The sequence below is a fragment of the Panicum hallii genome, chromosome 8 (assembly GCF_002211085.1).
Source record: "Panicum hallii strain FIL2 chromosome 8, PHallii_v3.1, whole genome shotgun sequence".
Classification (NCBI taxonomy): domain Eukaryota; kingdom Viridiplantae; phylum Streptophyta; class Magnoliopsida; order Poales; family Poaceae; genus Panicum; species Panicum hallii.
In genome coordinates this window covers 41,077,790-41,093,927 of record NC_038049.1, presented here as the reverse complement: position 1 = coordinate 41,093,927, position 16,138 = coordinate 41,077,790, and the positions used below count along the sequence as shown (strand labels likewise).

The window sequence follows — 16,138 nt, the reverse complement described above, 5'->3', positions numbered from 1 at the left end:
AATTAAATATATATCAAACACGCATGGAGGTGTGATGCAAAATAAAATCTATTGCAAATAGATAATAATAAATATGTATTTTAGAGTATGTGTTAGAATATTTAATAGATGAAAGAGAGCGTGAGATAGATAATTATAATATTAGCAATAAACTTTATTTTTATATTAATTTTAATTAGACCGTGCGGAAGCACGGGTTGATAGGCTAGTATAGAAAATCCTGATCCAGTCGTACCTCATCTTCTAGTCATTTTTCTTGTTGGACATTTGGAATTGGAGTTTTGCTGTCTTCTAGCTCATCCCGATTTTCTTCTTTTACCATTTCACCCACTTTGTCAAAGGCAACGTAAAAGAATTTTGGCAGGCACATGACGTTGGGTCTCAGTTAAGTTACCCATTCTCCGTTACGGAGCTCTAGTGTAGCCGTCTCGTTTATAAGTTCAAGTACATACACCCAAGATCATCTCCATCGGACTATACCAATGGTGCTTCTTCTATATAAAAGCTATTGATAGAGCCTAAAAATTATTCCAGCACTAGCTTTAGGGATCAATGCTGCAGCAGATACCAATAAGTTGTCCCAATATAAACTACACTGAAATGATGGTTGCTTAGAATTTCCATATATACTACAATTACCTGCAAAAAAGTATCTGTGATACTGTGCACCTCTAGGTACCATAATAGTATTTTTCAAATAATTTCCCGGTGCAAATCTTTTACGCACAGGAGTAGTACTGGTATTTGTACTTGCATTGCTTAGGCAATAATACCATTACACTTTTATGTGAAGTTAATGGAGCTGAGATAAGTGCAGCAGTGCAGCCACCAACTACCTCTTATTGAAGAATGACTCCCTTGGGCCCTTGGATATCCTCTTGATGTCATTTTATATATCAGCTTTCCTCTTGATGCCAAGCATTCTACCTCCTACATTTTCTACATAGTCTTGCATTGGCTACCCTTAGGCTATTCCCAGCAGCGAGCGGGTTCGGATCGGGAAATACCAATCGAATCGGTATGGGGCCCACTTATTCCGCTTCCATCTCCGCATCGTGCCTCCAGCAGGTTCCCGAAACAGCACTGCAGCTGGCTCCCCCGCCGAGGCGGCCGTTTGCTTCCCGCGCCGGCGTGGTGCTGCCGGCGGCGTGGTGGCGGTGTGCGGCCGGATCGGCACTCCGGCGACCTCACGGCAGCCTCCTTGTAAGGTATTTTCCTTCCAATCCCATCTTTGTTTTCCCCCCTTTCCTGATGATTTTTCCGTACCGTCAAGCAGCACGCCTGAGTTTCCCCTTTCATCACTGATTTACTCGGTTTTTTCAGTGCCACCGTGCGTCGTCGACGATGTGGCGCCGGTACAGAGCGGGTTGCCGAGCTACTGAGCGGGAAAGCTTGGTTGCAGAGGATGACATAATGTGCCTGGCAACCCTAGCGAGCATGGGTGAGGAGGAGAATGAAGAACGTGTGTACATTGGTTCTGTTCCTGGTCGTCGGACCATTCCACGCGATCGGTATAGCGGTTATGTATGATTGATGGAAGATTATTTCGTTGCAAATCCAGTGTATGGGGAAAACTTGTTCCATCGCAGGTTTGTTGATCCCAATTACCTAACCTTTTCCTGCCAATCACCAAGTTTAGCTCACGATTTTGGTTATGTTTTCCTGCAGGTTTCGAATGAGACGGGCAATGTTTGATGACATATTGGCTCGTGTCCAACAAAGAAATGTATACTTCAGACTTCGACACAATGCAGCCGGTCAGGCTGGGTTTCATCCAATTCAGAAAGTTATAGCTGCTTTGAGATTACTTGCATATGGAGGGTCGGCGGATCGGCTTGATGAGTATATTCGCATGGGCGAGAGCACGATCATGGAAACCTTGCAGCACTTTACTCGTACAATTGTCGACATCTACGGTCCAGAGTTCTTGAGGCAGCCAAATGACAATGACATTACCAAACTTCTTGCTGTAGGAGAATAAAGGGGATTCCCGGGAATGCTCGGAAGTATAGATTGTATGCATTGGGAATGGGAGAACTGCCCTAAAGCTTTACAAGGTCAATATCGAGGTCATTTCAAGAAACCAACAATAATTTTAGAGGCAGTGGCAAGTCATGACTTATGGATATGGCACGCGTTTTTCGGAATGCCGAGTTCTTGTAATGACATAAATGTGCTGCACCGATCCCATGTATTTGATAGGATTTCTAGTGGGACTGGTCCTAAAGTTCATTATGTTGTCAATGGTAGAGAGTATAATTGGGGTACTACTTAGTAGATGGAATATACCCACCATGGGCAACTCTTATAGGTGGTATTTCAATTCTGAAATCTAATAAACAGAAATTATTTACAGATTTGCAATCTTCTTACCGAAAAGATGTTGAGTGCGGGTTTTGTATGCTTCAAGCTAAGTTCCATATCATTAAAAGGCCCTCAAAGATTTGGTCATCCGAGGACATGAAGTTTATAGTTGATTGTGTGATCATTTTGCACAACATGGGAATCAAATTCGAGCAAGATGTTGGCCAATTGCATATTGAGGACTATGAGGGTGCTACACAACCAAACATCGCTGCTAATAGAAATGTACCAGAGGTCGAAGCTCTGATCGATGCTCACCGGCGCATAAGAAGCCGACCGGCCAACGAACAACTCAAGTTAGATTTGGTAGAACATGTTTGGAACCATTACGGAAGAAGCTAGGAATGTAGTAGAACGGTTTATGTACTCTCTAATTGTAGAAGAATGTTTTATGTACTCTCTAATTGTAGAAGAATGTTAATTGTACTCTCTCTCTAATTGTACTAGAATTGTAGTTGAATGTTTTACGCACTCTCTAATTGTTGTATTTCTGGACATGAAGTATGTGCTCCATTCTTGACGTTAAGTATGTGAACTATTTTTTGGACAACAAGTGTGGACAGCAGCTATATAAACAGAAGCAATGTAAAACATTTTGTGGGCAGCAGCTATATAAACAGAAGCAATACACCATAGTCTTATCACAACCACTCTCAACAGAAGCAGTGAAGTTTGGTACAACTCTCATTGTTCATAGGTTTCATACAACTCATGCAACAGCATTACAACAAAGTTTGGTACAACTCTCATACAACAACATTACAAGAAAGTTTGGTACAACTCTCATACAATAGCATTACAACTAAGTTTGGTACAAATCTCATACAACAGCATTACAACTAAGTTTGGTACAAATCTCATACAACAGCACTACAATTAAGTTTTAGTATAAGAATCCATGGTGCACCCGAAGCATTCTAACTAGGAGGTGCACCCGAAGCTTCGTCGTTCCAACCTGCAATCTTTTTCTGCTCCCGAATGTAGAAGTCACGCACCCATGGCTGCACCTTATCTAAATCCATGAACATGATTTTGTCCACCCGGTCTTTCTCCTGCAGCTCTAACATCTTCCTTTGAATATCAATTTGTTCCTGCACAAGACTTAGTTTTCTCTCATATCGGGCAGCCACCTCCTGTGCCTCATCTTTGCTAGCAATCTCCTGCCTTTCATCATATTTAGCTCGGTCTAACTGAATTTTCTGGAGCACCTCAAGGCAAGCTGTAGAACTAGCAGAACTACCAACACCTGGGCTGCCTCGGAGTCTCTTGGCCCTGTCACGACCCATTGGCCTTGAAAACTTTGGTGCCTCGCTGATCACTTTGATTGGATCCATACTTGTACCATCTCCAGCTTCAGTAGGATTGGCAGCTAGCTCGTCTCTCTTCTCTGCAAGTCAACAAAGCCACTTGTGCTCCTTCCGAAGAAGTATCCAGCAATGGAGAAACTTAAATTGAGACTTTTCCAATCCTTCAAACATCTGGAGTGCATCTTTCACCTACAATTTATTCAACATTAGGCAAGTATTCAGCACACAACAATTTCTTATGCATGTATTATTTAAAAGCAACACGAATACCTTATCATCCTCACTCTTTCCACTTATTTTTCCTTTCAATCTCATCATAAAATCCACAAAACTTGGTAGTGGCTCACTGTATCTCACCCCATCTATGTTGAGAGGACCAGGTCCTAGTGGTAGTAGTCGTCCTGAACTCATTGTAGTAATCTAGTATCTTTTGCCAATACGACTTGGCTTGCTGATTTATGCCAACCACTTGATCCTTTGAAACATTAAGGTACGCTGAAATTAAAGTCTCATCCTCATTACCAGAATAATTCTAGTTTCGCTTGGCCACTCCCTTTGTCTTCCTTTGTGAAGAGTTCTCAGCTTCAGTTGGCTGGTCGGGTTCTTGTGATATAAATCAGTGAAAACATCAGTGGATCAAATGCACAAGTTGTAACTCATTGGCACATATATATAACTCAATGTTAACATTACACGTTACCAAAATGTTGGCCTGCTGCTCATGCTCATGGTCATCGGCAACAGAAAAATCATAGGCATTGAATTCAAAGCCTGGGGTGTATGTTACATCTGCATATGGCTGGCTTCCATCAGCACCAGCGTCATTCCACATGTTCGCCATCTTAAAAACATAGCAAGACATACATAATTAATAAAGACACACAATGTATAGCAGGTACATGCATCTGCTCGATGTTCAGGACGATTAATAAAGACACATACATAATGATCTGCTCGATGTTTGTCACAGGTAGATGAATCATATATGCAGACACAGCAACGCACAAATGCATGCCTACTCGACGAAATAATCCATTTCAGCAGGTTTTATTGTGTGGATCTGGGCCAAATCCAAGCCAGTCCGTAGCCAATCTCCGGCCTTGCTCATCTAGGGGAGGGGAGGGGAACTGCATACCGTGGAGGAGGAAGACGACCGGGGCCTGGCGGATCTCAACGGCAGACGACGAGGAGGACGACCCGAGCCGGAGGATCCAGCAGCAGACAACCGGGGAGGCGGATCCCAGAACGGACGGGGAGGATGACGACCTGGTGAGGCGGATCTAGCGGCACATGACAGGGAGGTTGACCAGAGAGGCGGATTGCAGCGGCAGACGACGAGGACATGGCCAGGGGAGGGGGAGCAGAGCGGCGGACGAGCGGGGGAGGCGGAGCAGAGCGCGATCTGGAACTGGGCAGGGGCGAGACACGGATCGGCAGTTGAGATCCGAACAGGAGAGAGAAGGTGCGAAAATGAGAGTCGGAAGAGAGCGCTCGGATTTTGGGATCGTATATGGACAGCCGCTGGGTGGCACAACAGTAATAATTCGATCCCATAATCGGGATAAGGTGCCAGATACCATACCTGCTGGGAATAGCCTTAGCCGAAGGTGAACACAGCATGCACTAATGGAATTGGAAGTGCCAGAACAATTGCAATATGAAACTAACTCTTTGAAGCTGAGAACTAAGTTAGGACATGGAAATAGAAGGCATCAGGAACCGTGTCTCCTCAAGTGATCCTAATGGCATAGAATCAGCGGGGATGTGATTACTGAAGAATGAACAAGCTGCCAAAGATCGGGTCCCGCAGGTGCGGTGAGATCGACCTTGAAGTGGTTACTCGTTACTGCCGAAATAACGGAGGAGATCAGCATGCATTAGGTTCAAACCCGAACTGGTATGCATAGTTAAGAAGAACATGTCGATCGGTTGCTATGCTATTGCAATATTGCAGACAGCAACGCTTGCCAGCACTGCTCCGCCACCATAGTCTTCGAAACCGCCTTCACCACACCAATGTCGTGGCAAGATCAGCTGCTGCCAGTACGGGGAGATGCAAGAAACCTCGAGGCTTCCTTCTCAGAGAAGTGATGCGGCTGAGAAAAGGCAATGCAATTCTTAAGCTGAAGTATTAGATGGTAGGTGCTTGATCTTAAGCCATGTATATAGGTTCTCTCTGAAGTTATCGTGTGTTTCATGTTTGAACTTAAATGTTTTCCTGTATGATTTTTTCGAAACGATGTGCAAACATATGCCTGCTTTCAATCGTGCGCATCGAGGAGCTCACTCCAAACTATTTTTAGAAGTTAGTCTATTTGGTAGTGTGGTATAAATTAGAATTAATGACAAGATGTGTGAGTTTATTCGAGCGTAAATCAGGTTCATGCATGGGTACCACGCCCCTTAACGTGAGTGCGTTAGTGTGGTGTGTGTGCGTGTGACCATTTTTCTTGTAATAGAAAAGGGCTTCAAGGTTTAATGTGTGAACGAGGTTATTATGTTTTCACTTGGTCAATTTGGCCCTCCCTTCCTTTTTGGTCACGGTCCGCCACTGTTGACGACTATCTATAGCTAGTACAAATGCAAAACGTTCTTATGTTTTCACTTGGTCAATTTGAAATTTTCCATTCTGATATGTACGTTTGCGCTTCGTGATTTGACAATGTCTCTACATGCGCATCACATCATGGTGCATATCTGGGACTTATGTTTCCCAACAATCGACCACCAGATGACTCATTCATGTGAATGCACCCTGGTACTAGTCTACTCCCAAATAAAGCATTACTTATTTGTGATTGGAGGATTATTTACAAAAGAGCAAGATGTGGTTTTGACAACTGAAGTGAGTTATTGCTATAGATCTTTTGTTGTACCTGTAGGTTCATTGACGGGGTTACAAGAAAGCGAGTGCAGTATTATTGAACCCAGCTACACACAGACATCCCCACTACTGAACGATTGAAACCAAATCATCAACTCCTTATATAAATAGCCATGTTCTTCAGTATTACCAAATATTTCAAGTAGTCAGTACTCGATGGCCATCCACCCAAAAGGGAGCACAACTCTGGCTCAAAAATGGAGGCCGGAGAGGAGGAGGAGAGTTTGACGTTGGGAATGTTTGGCATCTGGAAGAGCAAATCGTGACAGGTTATGTTTGCTCGGGGACCAACCTAGACAGGGTTTTCATGGAGAAAACAAGGTACATGTGTCATGGTGGCCCGCAGGCGGGCCGTATGGCCCCATGAGCCCACTGATTTCGCGCAGAAAGTTTGTTATTAGGGATATCTTTTGGTTAGATTAAGTTTATCTTCAAATTAATATAGTTCATCTTCAAGCAAAAATTATCAGTAACGATCCTTATCACCCCAGAGCCTTGAGTGAGCACTCGGAACTAATGGAATATTGGTGTTGCAAATCTAGGTTGTCCTGTGTGCACGGCGGGAAGATGCTCAGTATGTTAAGATACGTTGTAATCTTCCGTTGATAATTTGCAGTTCAAGTCTGTTCAATCGAGCCTAGAGATAGAATAGAGATAAAATAGAATCTAGTTTGAGTTGTTGTATGTTTCGGTTGTATAGATTTGGCTCAATTGTAACAGACTTGGATATGCGACTTGTAAGCCACGCAAGGGGCTATTCCTTGCCTATATAACAAAGGTGCGGCCTCCTACGGGAGGTTCAACGCTCCCTAAAATCTTTACACAGTAGTGGTAGCTTATTCATGCTGAAGAAAAACGCAACTGGTGTTCCTATCATTAGTTCTGCCTCTGCCTCTTACAACTGATTAAATAGGACTGTCCTAGTTTATGTCATAATATGGCCTTATAATTGGGATACGAAGGTGTAGTACTCCGTTCGTTGTGGTAACTCCTCTTATGATACGTACAGGCCAATGATATCTCTGAAATTTCAAGCCATAGATATGATAACGGCAAGATATAATCCTAGAGCAAGTGCAGGTATAGGTGCACCCACCAACCTCCAGTTCTCAAAATACAATCTTTCGCATAAGAGAAACATCACAGTTCCTCTAATCATTTCCTCTATGCTTACATACATAGGCTGTAGTATTTGTTCAATGACTTCTTGCATGCTCATCAGTCTAGTAGTCTCCAGCAGGAAATAGAACTTCAGAACTAATAGAGCCGCCGTGAGAGAAGAGAAGAGGGCAATGGCATCAGGAAACTCCCACTTGGAGTTGTGAGCCGCATGACGATGCATTGGGTTGGTACATGACGTCCTGGGACTGGGAGGTATCAGGAACCACACACCCTCTCGCTAGGTAAGTGCTGGAGAATAATCAACACGGCACGACCATTGTTGTCACAATTAGATGGCATATGGCAGACCATGTCTGGACTGCACCACGACGGATCTTCGACATGGCGATGCCAGAACTAACACAATGGCGCAAAATGATGGATTAATGCAACCAATGCAAGATGCTTGGAGCATGCGTAATTCGAAGATTGAACAGAATTGAGGCGCGGTCCGTGCCTGCCTCATTTAATTGGTGACTACAAGGCCAAATGCGGAACGACCTAGAGCTAGGAAATTTGCTGAAGTTTATGGGCAGTATGTGCAGTCAAGTTGACATGGAATCACAAGTGTATACGCGCATCAGTTGTGCCTGCCTGGTGGTTAACTAAATGCAACTAGAGAAATAGCTCAGACTGTACAGCTAATCCGCGTGAGCGATACGTCCACTTGAATTATATAGGACAGAGCTAATCACAAGTCGAGGTGACATTCATCACCTTATAAAGCATCACCCTTCTGATAAAGGATCTCTTAAAGACGAAAAAGCTGACCCCGGACTTGGGCAAAATCGAGCGATTGTTGGTCCACGTCGCCAAGAATTTTCAGCCGTCGGATCCTACATCAAGGGTGCAAACCTGAGCACAAGCACAGATGCACAGGCACGTCCCTCGGCGGTTCGGCCATGTTGTCGACACTTGACGCGGTGGTGTCCCCCTCCCGTGGTTTTCTAGTGTATACTGATACATCGCCTCTTGATGACTCTTGCCACATCATATATCCTTGTTATCCATAGCTGATATGTGTAGTCCCAATGTTCGCCGTCGTCCGATATTGAATTTTAGGGCTGACGAACACCTTGGCAAGAGTTGGAAAGGGACAGTGCCTTCAGAGTAGAAGGCATCAGGAACCATGTCCCTTCTCATATTCCAGGCAGCGCAGGACTGACATGCGTTTCTTGAACATGTCCGTGTGCATTGAGGCCCAAAGGAGCGCCGGTGTAGAAACACTGCTGCTTGTGATCATTCCCTAGTTAAGGAACCCTCACACCCCATGAACATCACTCTATAGTGTAATCACGCTTAACCACAAAGTGCAGAAACAGGAAGAGCTACCTTGCAATAATACACTGTGTCTGCGTGGCACATGGGAAGTACTTCACGCAAACGATGAGGTGAATCTTTTTTTTTTTTGAAGATCAGGACATGCTCTTCGTACTGTAGTTGCAAGGATATGTGTTTAACAAGGATATTTTTATTTTTGAGATGTATGCACGACTGTGCTCTTTGTGTACTTTGAACTGAACAGGGGCGGACCTTCATGCACCTTAGCGAGGGCACAAGCTGCCGCTCGATTTCCTGTTTATCATAGTACATCGCAAATTTCCATATAAGTCATCAAATTTATACTACACTGAAATTATCTGAAATTATGATTGATCAGAATTTCCATATATAATACTATTACATACAAAAAAGTGTCTGCAGTATTGTGCACCTCTAGGTACCATAATAGTATTTTCAAATAATTTCCCGGCGCAGTCTTTTACGCACAGGAGTAGTACTGGTGTTTGTACTTGCTTAGTCAATAATACCATTACACTTTTATGTGAAGTTAATGGAGATAAGTGCAGCAGTGCAGCCACCAACTACATCCTATTGAAGAATGCATCACTCCCTTGGGCCCTTGGATATCCCTCTTGATGTCATTTTATATATCAGCTTTCCTCATGGTGCCAAGCATTCTACCTCCTACATTTTCTGCATAGTCTCGGCTATCCTTAGCCGAAAGTGAACACAGCATGCACTAATGGAATTGGAAGTGCCAGAACAATTGCAATGTGAAACTAACTCTTCGAAGCTGAGAACTAAGTTAGGACATGGAAATAGAAGGTACCAGGAACCGTGTCTCCTCAAGTGATTCTAATGGCATTCTTTTTTGAGAAGTCACCGAGGAATCCATGAGAGGGAATGACGGAAGCGGTGGAAACACCACCTGGCAATTGATTTATTGGCACCACCAGAAAGAATGCTGACGAATATATGTTTTACTAAGATGTTTTTATTTTTGAGAGGTATTGCACGGCTGTGCTCTTCTGTACTTTGAACTGAACAGGGGTAGACCTACACTCACCCCAGCGAGGGCACATGTCACCACCCAATTTCCTATCCAACATAGTACATTGCAAATTTTCACTGTGGATGCCCCACTTCAACCTAAGCACAAAGCCCTCAGTCAATGCTAATTTGCCTTACTTTTGACATAGTGCCCCTCCTCGGTTTTCTTGCTGGGTCTGCCCTTGGAACTGAATGTACTCAATTTTGTTTGTCCCCATGATATAGAAAACGTACTGCCTTTTGCAAAAAAAAAACAACAACTATGCACAATGTTAAAGGTCTCGGCTCGAAGTTACATATACACCGCAAATTATTAACAACATCAATGAAGTAAATTATGAGGCTAATGGCAAAATCGAGCATCTGAAGAAGACACACATGCGCCAAGCAAAAAATTCTGAAGAAAAACTACACAGCACAAAACCAGGAAGAAACAGAGTAGCAGGGTATTACATAGTGGTTTGGCTGACCACTCCTTGATCTTTGGTAAGATCAGACTGACATGACCAAACAGTGTTTTCGCGTCCTTACCATTGCTGCATATCAGAGGCAGAAGTTCAGTTTGATAGAAGCAGCAGGCAAACTGCACTTGGAGGAGAAAAAAAACTACATAAGCAACACACACATATTAACAGCCTAATCATTTAGCATGTCTCAGTGTCGGTTCCTGATACATCATTGGCAGCATGCAAATGGCTTCTTTAGTCAGTTAGTCATGGAACATCACCTGCCAATTCTGCCAGTGCTTTTGATGGAGCTGTAAAATAGCAGATTGTAGTGAAGTGAAAATTGTTCCTGAAACAGTTCACATAACAGAGTTTCAGCTTTTCAATTAGAGAGCTAAATCAGTTTTCAATTTAGGAAACAGGCCTAAAAAGAAGACAATTTAAGCCATTGAATATGAGCAATCTTTGCCAGTATTTTCAGAAATGAATTGAAGTATATCAAGTTTTGCAACTAAGCTAGTGAAGAACAACATTCAAAGTCCATGTTTTGTTCAATCGAAGCATGGACATGCAGGTCGTCATGATGCAAAGAAAGGTAGTGTTCCTTGAAGTCCGGAAAAATTTTCATTCATCGGTTTGTCCCCATGTATCAGAGGTAAATCAGATGGACTTTACCTCTTTTGTACTGCTTCATACAATTATCATTGAGATTATTAGTCAACTGAGCTGCTTTAACCAAATAATTGATTCACTCCTCTCTATCTAGCTACCAACGAAACGTATATGTCTGATATTTGAAGACACGAATATGGCCAGTGAAGCTCATAAGTTCTATTGATCTTTCGTACTAGAAGATAGGACTATCTAAATGCCCAGGTTAATGCAGATCAATTGCAACAGTGTACCCACCAACCTCCACTCACCGTTCCTCTTATCATCATTTCTCACCATGTCACCCAAATGCTGCGCATATATAGGCAGCAGTTTTCTTCATGACCTCCTCCTAGCTTAGTCTTAGCTATCTGTAGTCTAGTTAATTTCCAGAAGAGAACACAATACGCGGCATGGAGTCGGCGGATATAGAGGGCAATGGAACAGCAAGAAACCACAAGTAAAGTTGGGAAATATGATGTAGGCAGCTGGTGGGAAATGGAGGCATCAAGATCTACGTTCTCTCTTAAAACCCTGGTCGTGCGGAACCAGCAAGAAAATGGTTATCTGGCGCTGGAAGCCAGTGCTCTCCACTAACTCACCCAAAAACATCTATCGCCTCCGTTTAGCTATTTATGATGGGCTAATTCTTCAGTGAAGCCCGTATGACAGTCTTTCTTAACAGATAGGAGTGATAAAGTAACGATAGTATTACAGATGTTCACGGTACATGGCAACACACTTTGGTTTGTGGAGCGGAATCAATGCTAGGACCAAAAAAAATATTTGCTCTTCATTAAGTAGCAAAGTGAAACCATACATTCAACAGTAAACTGAAAGGGAAGGAAGCATAACATATTCAATAGAGAGGGCAGTGACCTAGTAAATACCCTATGCATGGCCTTGCCAAAGAACTGTCTCTGTTCATCATTGTCCAAATTTAGGGTCCACATAGTCGAAACAGATGATGATACCATATACAGATATCAACACGGAGGATGAGCAGTAAGAAACGAGTACCGAGGCATGACCTTCGGTAAAACAAACAGCATAAACGGAACTGAACAGAGGTCGATCTGGACCAACTAAATCCTCTCGCAGCATCTCAGCATGTTTTCTTAGCATTGAGCTCAAGGAGACAACGATCACGACGCAGTGACAAAACAAAGAACATCACACACATGTTGCACCAGCCTGAGCAGATCAGCAGAGGTTAAGATTGATGGAAAAAGAAAAGACAGTAATAGAAACTGACAGTGTGGTTGGTTAAACTTGACAGATAATAACTCAATACGATTGATTGCACATCAGTTCCAAACTCAGGTGCTGACATACAAGTATATAACAGAGACCTGCGTGCATAGTTCTGTTTTAGCCATTGCTTATAGCGTGTATGAGATCTTTGTCTCGTGTACGCGTACAGGTGTTAGGCGTGACAGAAGAGCCGAGGTTTCACAGATTAAGGCATGTGCTACCCGAGTAGATTAGCGACTGTTAAGAGAAAACAACATGCAGAAATAAGAAGTCGGCATTGCGACAAAAAGAATGCTCGTTGGCATAAAGTAGTCGGCGAGAGCGTGTGATGCAGCGCGCATGTCCGTAGGGTGTACAAATGTGAGCCTGACACAACTCGGTGTACCAAGCGCGTGGGCGGCGCCCTACGAACTTGATGTACCAAGCGTGTGAGCTGTTAGTCACCAAACCCTGAAATAGTCAATCATGGTGTAGCCTCCGAGGGTAATTCCCATCGAGAGGTGTACCCAAAATAGTAGCCGATCCTGTGAAGAACAAGTCAAAAAAGTATAAATGTCTTAGCTTGATTCATGGACAATTATCGACGAAGCCGTGGCAGTTGTCGATGAAACCGTGATGGTTGTTGATGGAGCCTGATAAGTCGGAGTCGATTCTAACTAGTTATTGACGGTGTGAGGTTTGCTTCCGACTATTTTCTAGTTGAGATAAGTAGTCGAAGTAGTCATCAGTGGGTCGCCGATGAATATAGATACAAAAGACAAATAGCTACTTCTGATCTTGTTGGTGGATCATAGATACAGGAGATGAGATAGGTAACATTATTGGCAAAGAGCAGAGCAAACTAGATGAAGTTCTGACGGATCTCAGCAGGATGGCACACACTCCTCGTCAGCATCCATGGCAGACTCCTTGTCGTCCGAATCAGGGTGCTCCCTGGCATACTCCTCTCTACACTTTGCCCAGATGGCGTCGATGTCTTCCTGCCAGCCGTCCCGGGGGCCGAGGGCCTCCTCCGGCACCAGGAGTCCAGGACCCGACCGTCCCTGCCGGACCCGGGCCTGGTACTCGAAGAACTCGTCGTGCGAGGCTGAGCGAGTCGAGCAGGGCGGCGAAGAGCTCCCGCTTCGCGTCGACGTTCCTCTGCGAGAACACCGTCGATCCGACGATCCCACAGGGTCGTGGGTCCGGTAGAGCTCGTAGTCCTCGATGGAGGGGGAGGGGTGGGGTGGTTCTCCCGCCTCTGCGCCAGGATCCAGCGCACATGCTCCGCCGGCATCTCGACCCACCTCGCCTCCGCGGCCTTGATCTCCTCTGCATCGCCGGCGGAAGCAGCCGCAACCACACCATCGGAGGACATCCCATCAGCAGCAGCCTCCTGCTGCTGCTTCCCCGCCGGCGCAGGCCTACGGAGGACCGTCGGGCCGTCGAACAAACGGAGATTCCCCGGCGCATCGTCCTTGCCGTCCATCCCCTGGGTCCGGTCTGCCCCGCGGCGATTCTGTGGGGATGCTCATCTTTTTATTAATTTTTATTTTTTTATACGGGCCTCATCTCCTTTCTCACGCCTCCACTCGCACTGCCCCACACTGCCCGAGCTCCTTGCCGCACGGCTCGAGCTCCCCGCGCCACCGCGAGTGGAGCTCGCCCGACCCCGCACCACTCCTACGCTCGCGTTGCCCCACCCTGCTCCTTCGCCCAAGCTCGCCCCTCCCCTCCTCTCCCCATGTTGTTCCTCTATCCGAGTCGCGCTACCGGCAGCGCCTGAACCGTCGCTAGCCCACCGGCCCGCCTCCCCGAGCCTAACTCCCCCACCGCAGCAAGATTGCACCACCCAGCAGTCGTCTGGAGTCGTGAAGGCCGTGCTGCACCTGCCCTGGTCCGATACTCATGGATCGAGCTTGCCCACAGGCATACTGCATGCGGGATGAAGAGAGATGGAGCATGACGGGGGCGAAATAGGTTCGCCCCATCGCTCGTTTTGGAGGAATAGAATGAACCCGGATGTAGAGGGTATATTCCCTCTTGGAATAGAGATGGCAATGGGTACTCAAAATCTGACAAGTTTTTACTCTATTAGGGCACAGGTGTGGATCAAATTTTCTATCCATTGGTCTGTTAATGGACAAAAACCTAGACCCATCGGGTTCGGGCATGGGTTTGGGAGCATAGTACCCAGACCGGCAAACCTATGGATTTTCTTGACTCGATCAATCTTAGCAAATCAGTACATATTAGTCCACAATACTTCATATATTGTTATTGTTTGTTGGTCAATTGGTGTATTCTGCAAGTTAGTACATATATGACTATGTGTTATTGCTCATCATGAAATGAAGTGTTAAACACTAAACTTGGTAGTTTCGGAGCTAGATTACACATTTATGCCACTAATCTATGAACTCACGTGCTATGTAGTGTTATGGTTGGTGAACTATTATCTTGCTATGTATTTATATTGATTTATATCAACATAACATGCATAAAATATATATACATGATTATTGTTTTAGGCGGTGCGCCTTGTCAGGCACGAGCGACCCATGGGTACCCGCTAACCCGATCGGCACGGGTTTGGGCATAAAATTAAACCCATAATGGGTCACGGGTTTTTTAATCGGGCGGGTTTTATCTTCGCTGGCACAGTTTGGAATAGCAAAATCTAGCAGGTTTGACCCGTTGCCATCCCTATTTGGGATGGACCCAATCCTCTTAGTCTCCAAGCTAAACACCTAGAAAAATAGGTTCAACCGAACCCAACCGTCTTGAACCCCTAGACTAAACACATGCTAAAGTAGTATTGATCACCCATCACTAACAGAATATGCAAATTCTTCTAACATATAATATGGAATGCTCCGAATGATAAACCACCTGCACATGAATAAATCCCGTGCGATTTGCACATGAATAAATCCCATGTGTATTAAGGGTGCTCAGGAAGATACACTACCGGAAAAAAGATCTTTGCCGAGTGTCAAGTGTTTTGCCGAGTGTTTTTTTTCACTCGGCAAAGATAATTTTCAAATCATATTTTTGAAGTAGTAAATTAATTTAAATAAAAATATTTTCAACTACAAAGTTGTATAACTCATCAAGATGCACAATTTTTGTTTTGGTCATTTCTTTATTTGACAAAATAAATATAAATTTATTCACAAAATATATATCTCTCTCGTAGTTTATGAAACTATAAGAGAGATATATAAGATTTGTGAACAATATTAGAATTATCATATCAGATAAAGAAATGACAAAATAACCAAAATAAACTTTGTAGATCTTAAGAAGTTATAAGATTTTACAGTTGGCAACATTTTAATTTGAAGTCATCTTGTCAACAAAAACTACATCTGAATTTAGAAAATTTAAAATTCGAATTTTGCAAATGACCTCGAATGGAAAAAACCACCAAAATTAAAGTTGTAGATCTCAAAAAGTTATGAAAGTTTTTAGTTGACAACTTTTTTATTTGAAATCATTGTGTCATATTAAAATACGTTTGAAGTTTTCAAATTTTGTAAACGATCTCGGATGAAGAAACTACCAAAATAAAAGTTGTAGATCTCAAAAAGTTATGCCACTTTGTAGTTAACAACCTTTTCATTTAAATTTATTTATTATCTTAAACAAATAATTTACACTCGGTTAATTATAATATGTGGAGAATAAAAACGTAATGTTGACATATTTGATCCAATGGTGCAGTGGTAGAGGGAGTTGTTTGTGTGCAGGAGGTC

General features: G+C 43.8%; 1 pseudogene; it reads right to left on the bottom strand.

Moving 5' to 3' along the window:
* Positions 1 to 13,176: 13,176 nt before the first annotated feature.
* LOC112903505 lies at positions 13,177 to 13,986 on the bottom strand (annotated as a pseudogene).
* Between the last annotated feature and the right edge of the window lie 2,152 nt (positions 13,987 to 16,138).